Raw genomic sequence first — 16357 nt, forward strand, 5'->3', positions numbered from 1 at the left:
CCAGTCATCTGCCCAAAGCCACAATGTACCAACTATAGGAAAGAATTCCAGGAATGTTAGATCCCTGGTAATACCAGCCTGATGCCATTCTTCTGGCCACTTGCCAGCACACCATCTGCCTCTGCAATAGATTCAGAACCTGCAGTGTCTGAATGGACCTGAAAGTCCGCCTTGAGTTTTATTTCACCTCTCCAGAAAGATATTCTATTAAACTCTACTGCTTCCAAACTTGCAACTCCTCTCTCATACCACGTGTAAATCTAGTCCTATGTAATGGGTGATGAGGACCTTTCATTGCTTCACAAAGCCGATGCAAAAAGGCATGCCCAGGCACTACAACTCTGCAAGCAAAGTTTAAATGGCCCACGATCTCCTGAAGCTCTCGCAGAGACACTTTTTCCCTTTGCAGCAGTGAGGCTATCCTTATCTTAAGGTCCGCTAATTTATTGTCAGGCAGCATAGATGTCTGCTGTACAGTATCTAGCTCAATACCTAGGAACATCAGGGACGTAGCTGGTCCCTCCATCTTTTCCTTGGCCAGGGGTAGACCTAGTTCCTCCGCCATTGATTGAAAAGTGTTCAGGATAAATCTACACCTTCCTGTATTCCTTTCACCACAAAAGAGATAATCATCCAAATAATGGGCCATATACTTACAGCCCACCCTACATCTGAGCTTCCACTCAAGAAATGAGCTGAAATGCTCAAATGTTGCACATGGAACAGAGCAGCCCATAGGCAAGGCTCTATATATGTAAAAGGATCCCTGAAAGTGAAATCCTAACAGATCAAAATCCTCTGGATAAACCAGCAAGTTGATTTTATATTACATTTCACCAACTCTGCCCCTACACCACACATTTGTACCATGTGAACTGCCTCACCAAAGGAGGTGTAGCACATGGTACAAAGTTCCTGGCGATGGCGTTAACTAAAACATTAAACTCCCCTTGGGCCTTTTTTGGAACTACTCCCAAAGGAGAGACCCTGAAGGTATCCAAAGGAGACATTGCAAATGGCCCCAATACTCTCCCTTCCTTCACCTTTTCAGCAATCTTTTCCTAGACAACACTCTCTATTCCATAAATGGATTTCAGATTTTGAGCAAAGAATGCTTTATGCTCACCAACCGCCGGAATCCTAAAGCCATACCTAAACCCCTCTGATAAATAACTGGCATCCTCATTACAGGGATAATCACTCAGCTATGCTTCTAAAACCAAAACCCTAATTGGGCTGGGGCCCTTTTCCAGGGTTACCCCCAATACTATTGGGTTTTTTACCACCTCCTGAGCCCTTATTTTGTCGTTGAACTCCAGCCCTGAAACATGAGGCACTGGGGTGTTGTCCCCCACACGCTGAGCACTCATGCCTGCAACAACATGGTTTCATGGCACAAGCGCCCTTGGCATTGTAGTCCCAGCAGAGCAGGTGGGGTTGAACCACCTGCCCTGCTCCTACAAGGGGATTCTGATTCAGGGCAGTCTTTCTAATAAGATGTCCACTATCATATTTATCTCCCACCTTCTCCCACCAAGATCTACCCGTGTCACTCGTGCGAGCCAGGAGGTGAGGCTGAGGAGCCTAACGCCGAGAGAGGCCCGGAAGGAGAAGACCAGAAATCGGGCCTTCTCGGCGGTGGCTCCTCGTCTCTGGAACAACTTACCTCCTGAGATTCGCGCGGCTCCCTCGCTGGACATTTTTAAGAAACAACTAAAAACATTGATGTATAGGCAGGCTTTCCCAACAGAAAACTCCTGACGATTTTTCCTTTCTTATATCTTTCTTTGATTTCTATCTTAGTCTAGGTGCAATGTTTTAAAATTATATTGTTTCTTTTATTGTAAGCCGCCTAGAGTGGGCTAATATGTCCAGATAGGCGGGATAGAAATAAAATAAATAAATAAATAAATAAATAAATAAATAAATAAATAAATAAATAAATAAATAAATAAATAAATAAATAAATAAATAAATATCTCCTAAGCTGGGCCTGGCTGGCATCATAGACTGCAGCCAAAGGCCCGGCAGGGGCTCATCCTAGAGAAGATTTCATTGAATTGCACTTTACATACAGAATGATTTGTCATAGTTTAGCTAGGCTTGTCCTGCGAAATCCACATAAACCCTGTAAATCATCTAAGTATTGAAAGAGAGATTGAGCCCGCCGTGGGATTTACCGGGGCTGGAAATGTAACTTGCCGATACAGTGTGGCCCATCCGCCAAACTGCAAACGTGTACAAGGCCATGGGGTATTTGGAGCCCTAAAGCTCTGGGTGTCATAAGCTGTATAAAGGAGGGAATAAATTGTCTCCTGCCTACCCAAGGCCAAGAAGGTATTGGTAAAGTAGTGCCCAGTGCAACAGCTAACTCACCCGACAAAGGCATCACCACACCTGGTTCCTCCCTGCAATACAGATATTCCTGGGTGGCCTCCTCCATGGCTTCCTGTCTGTCAGGAGCCGCTGCTGCTGAACCGATGCGGCCAGGGTCGGTGTCCCTCTACCTTTATCACTACTCTGTCACTGTGGTGTTGAAGCTGCCCCATCTGCCTCATGTCTGGGCGTCCCCTCTGTCTGTTGCTCAGCTTCATGAGTAGCAAACCTGGACATTAGATCATCAGCTATAGCCCTGAGCTTAGCCCTACGATGACTCTTGGACTCCCTAACCAAGCGGTGTGGCTGTGCCTCACAAGGCTGTGGGGCCTGTCTCACCTCCCTTTCGGCTTCCAAAGCAGAAACGTTTTCCTGCATCTGTTGCCATACAGGCCAGGATTCTTCGTCTGATGAAGACTGAGGTGGAGACACTTGGGGAGCTGGCCTTTTCTTAGCTGGTTGTTTTCCTTTCCTGTTGCGCTGACCTTTACGCAAGGCCTTTATGGACCTGGTGCTCAATACCTATCAAAAGGCATGATGGGTCTAAACAGCTGTGGTACCAATTCAAATGTTGACCACCGTGAGGTGCACCAGCCGATGACTCTCAGCCATGACCTGCTGCACAGAGATGCAACCCTATCTATGCTGGAAAATCGTTATGCTATATAAATATCAATCCTACAAGAACCACCTAAATATTTATCTTAGAAAGAAGCATTTATTTATATCAACTTACTGTTATTAATTGTATTTAATTAACTATGCAATAATATTAATGAAATCAATTCCCTATGCAATTTCTTGTAATTAAATTTATTAATTCAAATTATTATTAATGAAATTAATTCGCTTAATCAATTTTTAATTAATTCATTCTTTGCTCTGCTACCAATTTATGTAATTATAATTAATTTAAGATTAATCTAAGATCCTAGTAATGAGTGACACAGCTTGCAATAACACTGAGCAGCGGAGCTCTATTCTGAACTGATGGCAGCCAAAGGAAAAGGGAGGAGAGAGGGGGGAATGGCCCTTAAATAGCCCATTGTTCCCCCCTCTCCTCCCAAGGTATTATTGTGAGACTGAAAATCTCACAGTCTCCAGGGAGGGAGGCACAGATAAGCCGCGCTGCTGAAGTGTGGCTCAGCAGTGGCTCAAGCATTGGAGTTGCAAATATTCGCAATTCACTGAATAATGTCATCCACATTTTGGGAAGGCCTGAAGGAACAAAGGATGTAAAAACAAGATTTAGAACACCCAGAAAACTGGAAAGGTGGAATATTATAATGTTAAAGAATACAAGTAAGAGAGAATGCCACACTGCACTCACAGTTCTAGGCATGCCATGCTTCAGTTTGCTCTCCCCTCCTTCTGCCACTTTCGTTCTTCCAAATGCTACTCCAAGATTGTGCTGATTCACTCTACTGTGCTGTGCCCCATGCACAGTTCCCACTCACCACAGGCTCTTTGCTGCTGCAGTCTGCCTGCCAATGCTGCCCAGGATATTTGCCCACTCCTCAGTACAACCTTTCCTCTGCTTCCCCAAAGCTGCTAGCAATTCTTGTTGGCATTCCCACTATTCAAGGTTTGATCAGTATGTCCACTGCAATCGTTTCCTAATGCCGAGGTACTGCTGGCTGTTGGTGTGCACTCTTTTGGTTTGGCACAGATCCAGGAAAGGTAGCAGAGGAGACAGGGAAATCCTATAAAAATGCTTTGCATGTTGGTGTTTTTAAAAGAGAAAATTAATGAGTATATAGTATACTCTTTAAAGGGGTTCCAGATATCCATAAATTCCAATTTTTTAAAATTATGACTTCTCAATCCAAAGGGCTGTAATTCCAAATTTGAATTCTGAATCTGAATTTTTCGTGCCAGTGCACATCCCTACCTTGTAGCCTTGGTACTGGAACTTGGCATTCAAACTGCAACTCAGGCATAACCAGAATTGTCTGTACATAAAGAAAGCTCTAGGATAAACAATATGAGATATTAAATTCTACAAAAAATTATAGTAAAAGAATGATTGGTAGACAAAGCAACAACACGTGTAACAAATGTGGGGGGGGGGGACACACACCGAATCGGTAGATAGTCTTAGGCATCTTTTTCTCTTCCATATTTTCTAAGTTACTACAGTGGGGTCTCGACTTACAAACTTAATCCATATTGGAAGGCAGTTTGTAAGTCGAAAAGTTCTTAAGTCGAATCTGCATTTCCCATAGGAATGCATTGAAAACCATTTAATCCGTATCTACTCTTTTCTGTCCATAGAAACTAATGGGAAGGTGCTATTCCGCCTTTTACCACTAGAGGGGGATATTTTTTCCTCTTTTTTTCCTTAGGTCAAGAAAAGTTCAGAAAAGGAGGGGGGAGGCAGGGAACAGTTTGCAAAGCACTTTTTAGCCAAGCCAAGGCAAGCAGGTTTTGGAGGAAAGGGGGCAGCAAAGGAGGGAGGGAACACCTTTTAAATCAAGCACATTTCAGACAACAGAACAGTTTGCAAAGCACTTTTTCAAACAAGCCAAGACAAGACAAGCATCAAGAGCTTGGGGTTCCCGGGATTGGAGTCAAGAGACCAGGATTCACATTCCCTCAGCCCTGGCAAGGTCGCCCTGCTCACCATTGAAACAACACTGTGAAGCGGAGGAAAGGAGCCGGGCAGGGGGTCTGTTTGGGTGCTGCTCCCACTTTAAAAAACCTTCTTGCATCACAAAAGAGGCAGGAAGAGGCAGCCCACCGCTTCTTCTGAGGAGGGGGGGCGCTCTCCTTGCCTGTCCTCCCCTAAAAGTGGGAGGGAGGGGAGAGAGACAGGGCAACCCCCCAGGACTGATGGCGGGGGCAGCGACTGTGGGGGTGGGGGCTTTCCCTCCCTCCCCGCAAGGATCTCCCCTCAACACTCATCTCGCTCTCTCCCACCCTCCCTCCCCAGCACTTGGGGCGGCGGCGGCCAGGCGGCTTGGGAAGAAAAGGGGAATCCCTCCCGTCTCCCCTCCTTTCCCATAATGATCTCCCCTCAACACTCCTCTCTCTCTCTCTCTCTCTCTCCCCCACCATCCCTCCCCAGCATTTGGTGGTGGTGGTAGCCAGGTGGAAACTTACTGTTCCTGTTTGGTCACCTTTCTCCCCCCCTCCTCCTCGGAGCACGACTCAGATGGAGGACTCAGCTGGTGAGTGGTGGGGCCGGCATCCAGAGTCCCCCCCCCAGGGAGATGGGCTCCCTGCTTGCTGGCTAGCCCCTCGGGGCAGCTACTCTCCCCCTGCCGCCCCCTCCTCCTTGCCATGGGGGTATGGCTGTGCGGGGAGAGCCTGCCTGAGCACAGAGAAGCGGAGAAGCGGCGGCTGGACGGGCCAGGGTGTGCGTGGCGACCACTCACCTCCTGGGCTCTGCTTCTAGGGGGAGGGGTGAGTCAAGCGCAGGGAAGGGGTGCATCCCCCCCAGGCCACATCTGGACAGCTGCGCCAGCCTCCTCCTCTGGACGCTTCTGCCTGGGTAAAACTGGTGGTGGAGGTGTGTGTGTGAACGGGAAGCGACTGGAAAGAAAAGCTCTGTGCCTTCCCCCCAGAACCGACCATGAGTAATCAATTAGCAGGCAGGGTCAGACGCTGCACCTCCGGGAACAGAAAGCAAAGGGAAGGGCTTTTGTGGAAGGTTTTTTCCCGCGCATTTCCCTCCCTTTCGTAACTCGAAATAGAGTTCGCAGGTCGAGGAAATATTTTCCCCTCAGAGCAGTTTGTAAGTCGAAAAGTTCGTATCTTGGGCCGTTCTTAAGTCGAAACCCCACTGTATTTGTTGATCTGCAAATTGCTATACTTAGGTGTTACTTACGGTTTCTTTGAGAAAGATAGTGGATTTGTTGTCCTCCCAACTAGAGAGGGGTATTCTTCTGTGGTTCTCCATAATGGGTAAACAGACCTACATGTCAAAGTGTAAGGGCCTCTGTAATTAACTTCTGTTGTATTATATTTGAATGGATTTCTGAACCAATAAAAATGAGTTTTCTTTTTCTACCTAATAATCTGTTTCTAGGGTGCTTACTCATCCTGAAAGATCAAACATTCTGCTGCACCCAACTACTTATATATCAAACATTCTTACAAAAGCACTGTTTCCAAAAGGACAGGTAATCAGTTGTAATGACAGTAAATTGACTCTCCCTGCCTTTAATAACCGCCTTGGGTCCTTTTGGGGAGAAAGGTGGGATATAAATATTTTAAATAAATTAAATTAAATTAAATTCTTAAGTCTTGCCACAGAGAAAGCTGGTCTGTATCTGCAGTCCTTAATGTTATACCATACCTAGCAGACTGATAATTAATCCTTGGCGATAAGCCAAGACATGATGATGAGTGTACATTTGTCAAAGCAAACCGTGTATATTTCGATCAAGGGGTCAGGTCACATTGTGATTGTGTTTTAAAATGTTTTCTGAAAGTCAGGCACTAACCTATATTAATAAATTATTATTGGAACTGCTTCACTTTAGTAGAAATTTTTATATGGATGCTTCTTCAGTAATATGTCAGGATTAGCATGAGTTCTGGAGGGGAAAATGTAAAACAAACAAGCAGCTGCCTGGCAACAGAAATCAGCAATTGAAGGACATGAAGTATCAAGAGAAAAAGCTATGACTATCTGGGAAAAGGAATTAAAGTTCAAGCCTTTCTGGACTGCTGCAAAGCTTGCTCATGCCCTTCCAGTGGGCTAATGAAAAGGAGATGGACTCTGGGGAACTTGGAGCTATTCTCCTCTTTGATTCTCTGTACATCTACTGTGCAGCAAAAGGAATTTTAGCAGAAATTTAAAACTCTGCAAGAGTGGGCAGCTTAGCATCTGGTGCCCTTAACGGGGTGGTGGTGCCAACCATTGGTATATTCTTTTGTTAATTTCCAAACCACAATGGTACCCATACAACCAGGCTCAGTTGGAAAGTACAGGTATTCTCAGCACCCTTTAAGGGATAAAGTGTTGGCAATTCCTGCAAGAATATCTTATGGAAAATTGGCAGGCAAAGGCAAGGCTAGATTCCCAGTGGGGTGAAGTGGATAATGTGGTGGACTAGGATTCTAGAGTCCAGCGCTGGAATCCCCATTTCACCAATGAAACTCATTGGGGAATGGAAATGTAAGAACCAATCTATAAAGATCTCACTTACGAAAGCCTTATTGGGGTTACTTTACTTTACTTTTATTGAACTTATACCCCGCCCCTCTAGACAAAGTCTACTCGGGGCGGCTTACATGAGTAATAAAACAGAATAAAATAACATACATATTAAAACCTAGTAACAAATGTCTATATACTTATCGGGTTGCCTATAAGTTGGCTCCAACTTGACAACACACAAGGAAAGCTGGTGGCTGAAGAAGCTACTTGAATGAGTAGCAAAATGTTTCAACCTGACAAGAAAAAAGTCCAGTTGCCATGACTCAGATTCTAGATAACCACACCTGGATGACTGAGAATCTTCACAGATATAAGGCAAAGCTATCTTTTTGCGCTGTCCAGCGTTTATGCTATACAACAACATCTTTCTCTTTGGTTGCACATGCACAAAAGTAAGAATTTGACACTAATTGCATTAATATGTATTTTGTGGATCTTATGTCAATAAGTTTCTGGAAGCCCCCCCATTTTGGCTGAACGCATATTTTTCCAACTTCGCATCTCCAGCTGAAACAGATTTAATCCTCAATGCTCTTTGCCTTTTCTTCTACATACATATGATTTTTTAAAAAATCTGAAAACTACCGGACACATTAGTTTACATTTCTTAGGAACAGGTTACATGAGTTGCAGAAACATAAGGTAAACATTTTCTCAGCAGCCAAAACTGGGACCTATTTGTGATACTGGTAAAAAAAGAGAGAAGCTTTTAGTTGTACCCTTTTAACCTCTGTATGGACGAATAGACTGTAGTACTGCATTTTCTTTTAAAAACACAATAGCAATGAAAGGTGATTGAAGTCATGATACTTATCCATGCCAGAGTTGCCACAAATTTTGTCAAGATCAACTATTTTGACTGCAATCTCTGGGGCTCCTATTTTTCTGCATTTTTTCATTTGAAAACTCCACTGAACCTTATGTTGTTCTGTGAAGCAGATGTTGGCACACAATGGGGAACTAAAAGCTTCCCCCTTTGAGCCAGGATTCTGCTAGAGCACATTGTGTGTTCAGCAACAGAGATAGATAACTTATGAAAAGCTATTAGGAACCATAAGCTTTATCTGACCAATTAGGGTAAGAGGAATATGTCCTGAGTAAACTGCTGAAATCATATCCTTCCAGTTTCACATCTCAGAGGCATTTTCCTCCTTCAGGCATCTATTAAAAGTGTTTGTGTGCACTTTTATAAGCAAAATGATATAAATGAAAAGTTCCAAATATGCTTTCCTACAGTGTTTCTTATGAGAAAAAGAGAAAAGTAAAGCAGTGGAAATAAGCTCAAATTGCACAGTAATTTTGTTTCTGGATGTTCCTTTAACTGGAGACAGCAATTTCTCACTGAACCAAGTTGTATTTCATGCACCCACTAAGCTGTGATATTTGTTCAGACTCCAACATCACTGTTCAAAATATAATCTAACACAGTGAAAATTGTATGCACTTAGAAGTGACTTCATGCATCCTAATTTTGTTAGTTAATTGATTTCCTTATTTTACTACTCCTTATTTTAATCTTTGATTGTTGGGTATCATTTGAAATTGCTTTGCAGTCATGTGGTATTTATTCCAGAATGTGTTTTTGGGTTACTGAAACACTCCCCCCCCCCAATTTAATAAGCACCTAGAGCTTCCTGACAGAAGTTAACAAATGTTGTGGAATTATTTTTTAAAAGGACAAGCACAGTCACAGTACAGTGGTGCCCCGCAAGACAAATGTAATTCGTTCCATGAGCATCGCTGTCTTGCGAAAAAAAAATCATCTTGTGAGGTTCCCTATGGGAACCTTGCAAGATGAATGAAATTTATTCATATTGTGAGGTATCGGTTTCAAAATAAAAACACAAAAACAAACAAAAAACCATCTTGCGAAGCATGGCAATAGAAGAAACCGTCTTGCGAGGCACCACAACGATCGCAAAAAACAATTGTCTTGCGGGTTTTTCGTCCCGCGAGACAATTGTCTGTAGTTCAAAAAATGTTGTGATACGATCATTCATACATGCAGCAATGCAACCTTTTAAAAAAAGATCAACAACAATTTATGCTTGCTGGTAAATGATTTGCTAATGTTGTGTATAATGTGATCACAAGTTTATGATCTGAACTCCACAGGGACTAGGAAGGCAACATTTGGCTCACATAACCGTGGCCTTAACAAAAAGATATTACCTGCTGAACTAGGAATGAAGGGGAGAAAGGAGAGATGAATCATTCATCCTTTGCTTCTGCCAGCCACACAGAGAGAACAAAAATTCACTTATTCCGTTGCTTGTCATGTGTCCACCTTTTCAGCAACTCCGATATCTTGAGACCCTCTATTTTATCTTATCCATTTTGTGATCTGAATTTTGAATATGGATAGCACAAATTCTTGCACTACACTACCTGCTCTCCATTGTGTCATACAATTAAATATTCCTGTTGAATTTCAATCTAATGAAAAAAATCTTCTGCACGCAGCTGAGGTTGGATTATATATCAAAACAAATACCTCTGTCTTCTTCTTACCATATTATTATCCAGAAACACAAATGTTTCAAGGCTACCTGCCTGAGAAATCAGAGATACAAACAAAACCACATTTATTTCCCAGTGACCCATTAGAAAACAAAAGAAGGCTAACTTGCTAAATGAAGACTGAGGCAAGGTCATGTTAGAATAAACAGTCTTAAGGGGGCTGTGTCTCTATTGATGTGTTAACTGTTTTATCTAGTCTAACCTTTGTTTTGAGAATACCAGGTTTTGCCTCATGAAATTTTCATAGACCCAACAATTTCACCGTTATGGTCATGTGACTTGAAAATTGTTAGGTTTCTGTGTTTTGGTGATTTTTAAGTATATATGCAGGTAAAATTCATGAATAATTAATTTTCTATTAAATATTAAACCTAGACAGCATCTTAAAAAGCAGAGACATCACCTTGCCGACAAAGGCCTGCATAATCAAAGCTATGGTTCCTCTTCGTGGCCTCTGTAAATGCACACGATTGAGTTGTTCTGCGCCTGCGCAGAACATTTCAGAAGTTTCTAGAGCTTAAAAAACATTTGACAATGAGACATCCCCACGTGGAGTGCATGCTCCGCCCTCTGAACATCCCCTCAGTTCCTTTTTTCCGCTGCATTGGTAGGTTGTACAGGAACAGCTAGAGTGATAAGAGTGAGTATTATATATAGAAAATATCCAATTTCCTAATTGAGTAGCTTTATAGTACAATTATTGTTTGACATCCCCTTCTGATTAGCCTCTATTTTTTACCCTTTTGCAACAGTCGTTTATCTTCCCACATTTTTTCTACTCCCCCTTCCCCCACAAGGCTGTTTTCCCTTTCTTTCCCATTTTTATGGCCCCTCAGGAACTGTTTAAGTGGTGCGTTCTCTGTTCTAAGAAAATATTGCTAATGGACGAGCATGATAAATGCTTATTTTGCCTTGGGGAAGAACACCAGACCCAATCATGCCCTGAATGCAAGAAACTTACAAAACCAGCAATAAAATTAAGACTACTGTGTTTAATATCTTAATTGTGAGAAAAATCTCTTCAACTGACTATGGAAACACTAACATCTCCAACATCCAAAGATTCGGCCTGTCCTGAAACAGCTAGATCCATATTGAGCCTGTCAGCTCGCTCAATATTGAGCCCGACACCAACTCCAGCAAGGCAGAAGGAAACCTTTAAAGTTTCATTGAAGTCGAGCTCGACATCCATCTCCAAAGCTTGAACCCATTCCGATGAACCTACTAAAAAGAAAAAAGACAAAATTAAGACACCGAAACCTAAAAAAAGATCAAAATCTACACATATCGAGCCGCCACAAGCTATACCTCCAATCCTAGAGGAATCATTGAGAAAGGCTCCTGTCTCAATATCCAACAAGGATACATTGACTTCAGCACAGTCTGCACCATCAGTAGCTAGCCTTTCTCCCAGCACAGCCCAATCACAGGCTGAGATTCACTCCAGCCCCGCCTCAGCCCATTCCAGCCCTTGTTTATCAGGATGGGCAATGCTGGTGCAAGTGTTGGGATTGGAGTCCTCCCGACACTCTCCACGGAAGCATAAAGAAAAGAGATGGCATATTTCTCCACCTCAATATGCCCCCAAACATGGAGAGGGGTATTATTACCCTGAGTAGCATCAATACTTTACTTGACCTGATTATCATTACAGATAACATTACTATGAACCGTATGTAGGGAATGTGTGCTGACACTATGTATTATGACGAGCCTAGGAGAGTTCGGTATGCCTCTCCATCATGGTATTCAGCATCAAGATCACCATCTCCTTCAAGGTGGTGGCAACACTCAGCCCACACGTACCAAGCACCAACTCATCCACCATCAAAATCTGTCCTTAAAAGACATACCTCGATACCAGAAGGTATGATACTGACTAAACAAACAAAGCAAACAAGGCAATTGTCTATACATGTATCCACAACCTATGCAGGTCCCTCTTTGCACACTGACACCAAAATGCAAATGATAGTACCTATTCACCCCGAGAATCAATACCAATTACATCAACCTCTAGATCACATTGTTCACCTTCTACTTCTTCATCATCATCATCTCAAGACTCCAGCTCCACTGTATCCAGAGAATCACCTTCTAACCTTCCTACCCCTACATCTGATGTTGGAGAACACCACCCTCTGTCACCCTCAGAAGATTTTATTTCATATCCTCAATTAATCCTCAGGATGGCCAAATCACTACAATTAGACATTCAAGAAACACCCACCCAGAAAAAGGACTTAATTTTTGACGATTTAAACCAAGACAAAACCCCTCCATTGAGTTTAAGTTTTATAGCAGCCATGTTTTAACTAATAAAGGACTCATGGGACAAACCCCCATCATCAATTCAAATTCCACGCAGGGTGGAAAATCATTATAGAACTCATGGACCGGACACAGCATTTCTTTAGAAGCAGCTAACAGCAAACTCAATTGCTGTCGAGTCAACTCAATACAGAGCCCGGAACAAATCATCAGTGGCACCAACTAACAAGGAAGGACGCAAAATTGATATCCTAGGTTGAAGGCTTTATTCACTTACCTCCTTTCTAATGAGGGTTGCTAATTATCAAGCAGCCATGGAGGCTTATCAATGCCAATTATGGGATAAAGTCTAGCCCATTCTTTAAATGGCATCAGAAGCCACCAGAACAGAAATAATCAATACCTACATAGAAGCATCAACATTGGCAAAACAAAAAAGAATATCTGCATGACATACAGCTGATGCAGCATCCAAGGCAATGGCTACATCCACCACATTCAGAAAACACACATGGCTCCATTCATCAAACATCCTAAGCGATACTAAAACAAGAGTAGAAGATCTCCCATTCAATACCACCTGCCTCTTCAATTCAAAGACAGATGAACTAATGGAAAACACTCACAAAATAAGGAAGACAGCAAGATCTAACGCACCACAACAACCTTATAGATACCAGAGAACACAATATCAAAAACAACCATACTATCAACATCACCCATATCAACAGCCATTTTGTTCATTCTGACCACAGCCTCATGACAGACCTTACCCAACAGCATCAACATCTACTGCTCAACCCTTTCAGAATCAACAATCACAAAACAGAAGGCAGCCCTTTCGGAAGCAACAAAGAAAGGGTAAGCAATATCCATAACCCTCTACCATCGGTATTCCAAACAAGACTTCACCCCTTTTTACCGGCATGGAGAAAAATCACCAATAACAAATGGGTATTATCCATCATTCAAAATGGTTACTTTATCAAATTCACTACCCTACCCTCAGGCATCATTAGGACTACCCCTTATTCATTGGTTCTTCAGGACGCGGTATCATCACTCCTGCAAAAACAAGTCATACTCATAATCCCTTCATTGTCATCTCATAAGGGATTCTATTCCCGATATTTTACGGTCCCTAAAAAGGATGGAGGACTCGGTCACATATTTGATCTCAGGAACCTTAACACGTTTATTCGACCTCGACAATTCCGTATGTTTACTCTTGACACTATTATTTCCCTTCTCTCATAGGGAGACTGGTTCGTTGTCACCAACTTACAGGATGCCTATTTTCACATATCGACTCACCCACTCCATCAAACATTTTTCCAGATTCGACAGGATTTCATACCAATTTTGCTCTCTCCCTTTTGGATTATCCATGGCACCAAGAACATTCACAAAATGTATGGCACCAATTGCAGCTTATCTTCGACTTCAAGGAGTAGTCATTTCCCCCTATATAAATGATTGGTTGATCGTAGGCTCCTCATACCAAGATGCAAACAGAACTACAGAAATAACCCCAACACCCTACACAGCCTGGGACTCAAGGTAAAAACTACCAAATCTCATCTACAACCAGCACAGACTGCCAATTACATTGGTGCCTACTTCGATCTCTCCAGGCCAGAGCGTTCTTACCTCAAGAAAGGATCACCAAATTAAGACATGCCATTTGATCATTCCGACCTATGACATTAGTATTGGCGCATGAAGCCCAACATTTACTCAGGCTCATGGTATCTACCACAGCTGTCATTTAGCACTCAAGACTCAAAATGAGATCATTACAAGCGTGGTTCCTGTCGTTGTTCGATCCCATAACAGACCAACAGTCAAAACACCTCACTGTTCAGAACTTGCAAGCCAACATACCTGGTGGACATTCCTTCCACATCCAGCAGTAGGCAGACCCTTCAGACCTCTACAGTTATCTATACAAGTAACCACCAATGCCAGCCCTTTGGGATGGGGAGCACACTGTTGAGGACTCAAAATGCATAGCCTGTGGACAAAAAAAAGAACAGTTATTACATATCAATCACCTAGAACTGTTAGTAATCATAAAAGCTTTTTGTGCCTTCTTACCGCTGATCAAAGGACAACACCACAGCTATGTATTACGTGAACGAACAAGGAGGTACACACTCCCTTTCACTTCTATATCTCACCATAGAATTATGGGAATGGTGCCATCTTTCCAGTGGCTATTCACATTTCAACAGAGGGCAATTACATTGCAGATTACTTAAGTCGACTCCCTACATGAACGCACGAATGGACATTAGACAATCATGTCTTCAACATCATTTGCCATAAATGGGGACATCCGACCATCGATCTCTTTGCATCAGAGCATAACACCAAATGCCAGAGGTATTGTTCTCGAGCCGGCATCGACCCCAAATCACTAGGCAATGCAGACCAGCTAACTACTATACCGGTTCCCTTCAATCCCTCTAATTCACAGATCAATCATTCAGATCCATCAATTCCAAGCCAACACTATACTCATAGCACCATGGTGGCCACAGCAACCATGGTTCACCCCCCTGAGGTTGATGTCGACTGACGTATTCCATCTACAGTCGATACCCAACTTCCTGTCTCAGAGCAACGGAGCAATCCTCCATCCCGACATCCAGTCTCTGAAACTGACAGCTTGGTGGATACTCCCACCTTTCGAACCCTCTTAGACCGATCTCGAAAACCATCTGCACAGAAGCTCTATCAAAACAAATTGAAATCTTTCATTTCATTCACTGAATCCCAAAACTTGATTGCAGTACCAGTTTCCCTCAGAACAATACTTACCTTTATTATAAACCTCTTCGATTTAGGACTGTCATACTCAACCTTGAAAGTTTATATATCAGCTATTGTGGCCCATCAACCTTCACATTCCCAATCAGCAAAACCTTTTTCACACCCAACTTTAAAAAGATTCCACAAAGGACTCCAACATATTTGATTTCCGAGATAGCAACCTCTGCCCCAGTGGTCGCTATAGCTGGCCCTAAATTCTCTCACCAAACCACCATTTGAACCAATGGCCACATGTAATATAAATTATTATCCCTAAAAATGGCTTTTCTTCTGGCAATAATGTCTGCCAAGCTTGCCAGTGAGCTAACAGATCAGATCCGCCTTACCTACAGTTTCACCCTGATAAGATCACTCTATATTTTGTGTTTCATTCCTACCCCGAATTGTCTCTGATTTTTTTCATTTGAATCAACCCTTGATTTTGCCAATTCTATTCCCTTCTCCTTCTACATCCATCGAGTGCATGCTCCATATGCTGGACGTCCGAAGGTCTTTAGCCTTTTATACCAACAGGACAAGGGTATTTAGGAAGTCTGCAAGACTATTCCTATGCTTCCAAGGTCCTCACAAGGGCACTCCAGCATCAGCTCAGACCCTCTCTTGTTGGATAATACAGACCATTTCATTGGCATATGAGCTCTCAGGCAAAATACCACCTGAACACCTATGGAAGGAACTATGGAAAGAACTGAGGGAATGTTTGAAGGGCGGATCATGCGCTCCATGCGGGGATGTTTCATTGTCAAATGTTTTTTAATCTCTAGAAACTTCCAAAATGTCCTGCACAGGTGCAGAACAACCCAATTGTGTGAATTCACAGAGTACCACTAGAAGAACCATGGTTACAGGAGGTAACCTCTCTTTTTTCCAGTAGTGATTTATGGAAGTGAGAGATGAACCATAAAGAAGGCTGAAAAATTGATGCTTTCGAATTGTGGTGCTGGAGGAGGCTCTTGAGAGTCCCCTGGACTGCAAGGAGAACAAACCTATCCATTCTAAAGGAAATCAACCCTGAGTGCTCACTGGAAGGACAGATCCTGAAGCTGAGGCGCCAATACTTTGGCCATCTCATGAGAAGAGAAGACTCCTTGGAAAAGACCCTGATGTTGGGAAAGTGTGAAGGCAGGAGGAGAAGGGGATGACAGAGGATGAGATAGGTGGACAGTGTCATGGAAGCTACCAACCTGA

The 16357-nt window shown here is 42.9% G+C and overlaps 1 long non-coding RNA gene across 1 annotated transcript; it reads right to left on the reverse strand.

Annotated features, from left to right (window-relative positions):
* Positions 1 to 11035: 11035 nt before the first annotated feature.
* LOC140704131 (uncharacterized) lies at positions 11036 to 14343 on the reverse strand. Its single transcript, XR_012083254.2, has 2 exons — positions 14219 to 14343; positions 11036 to 11287 (listed from the first exon to the last, which is right to left on the reverse strand). It is a non-coding gene; the product is annotated as an uncharacterized LOC140704131 (long non-coding RNA).
* Positions 14344 to 16357: the final 2014 nt, after the last annotated feature.

This window comes from Pogona vitticeps, chromosome 2 (genome assembly GCF_051106095.1).
Source record: "Pogona vitticeps strain Pit_001003342236 chromosome 2, PviZW2.1, whole genome shotgun sequence".
Taxonomy (NCBI): Eukaryota; Metazoa; Chordata; class Lepidosauria; order Squamata; family Agamidae; genus Pogona; species Pogona vitticeps.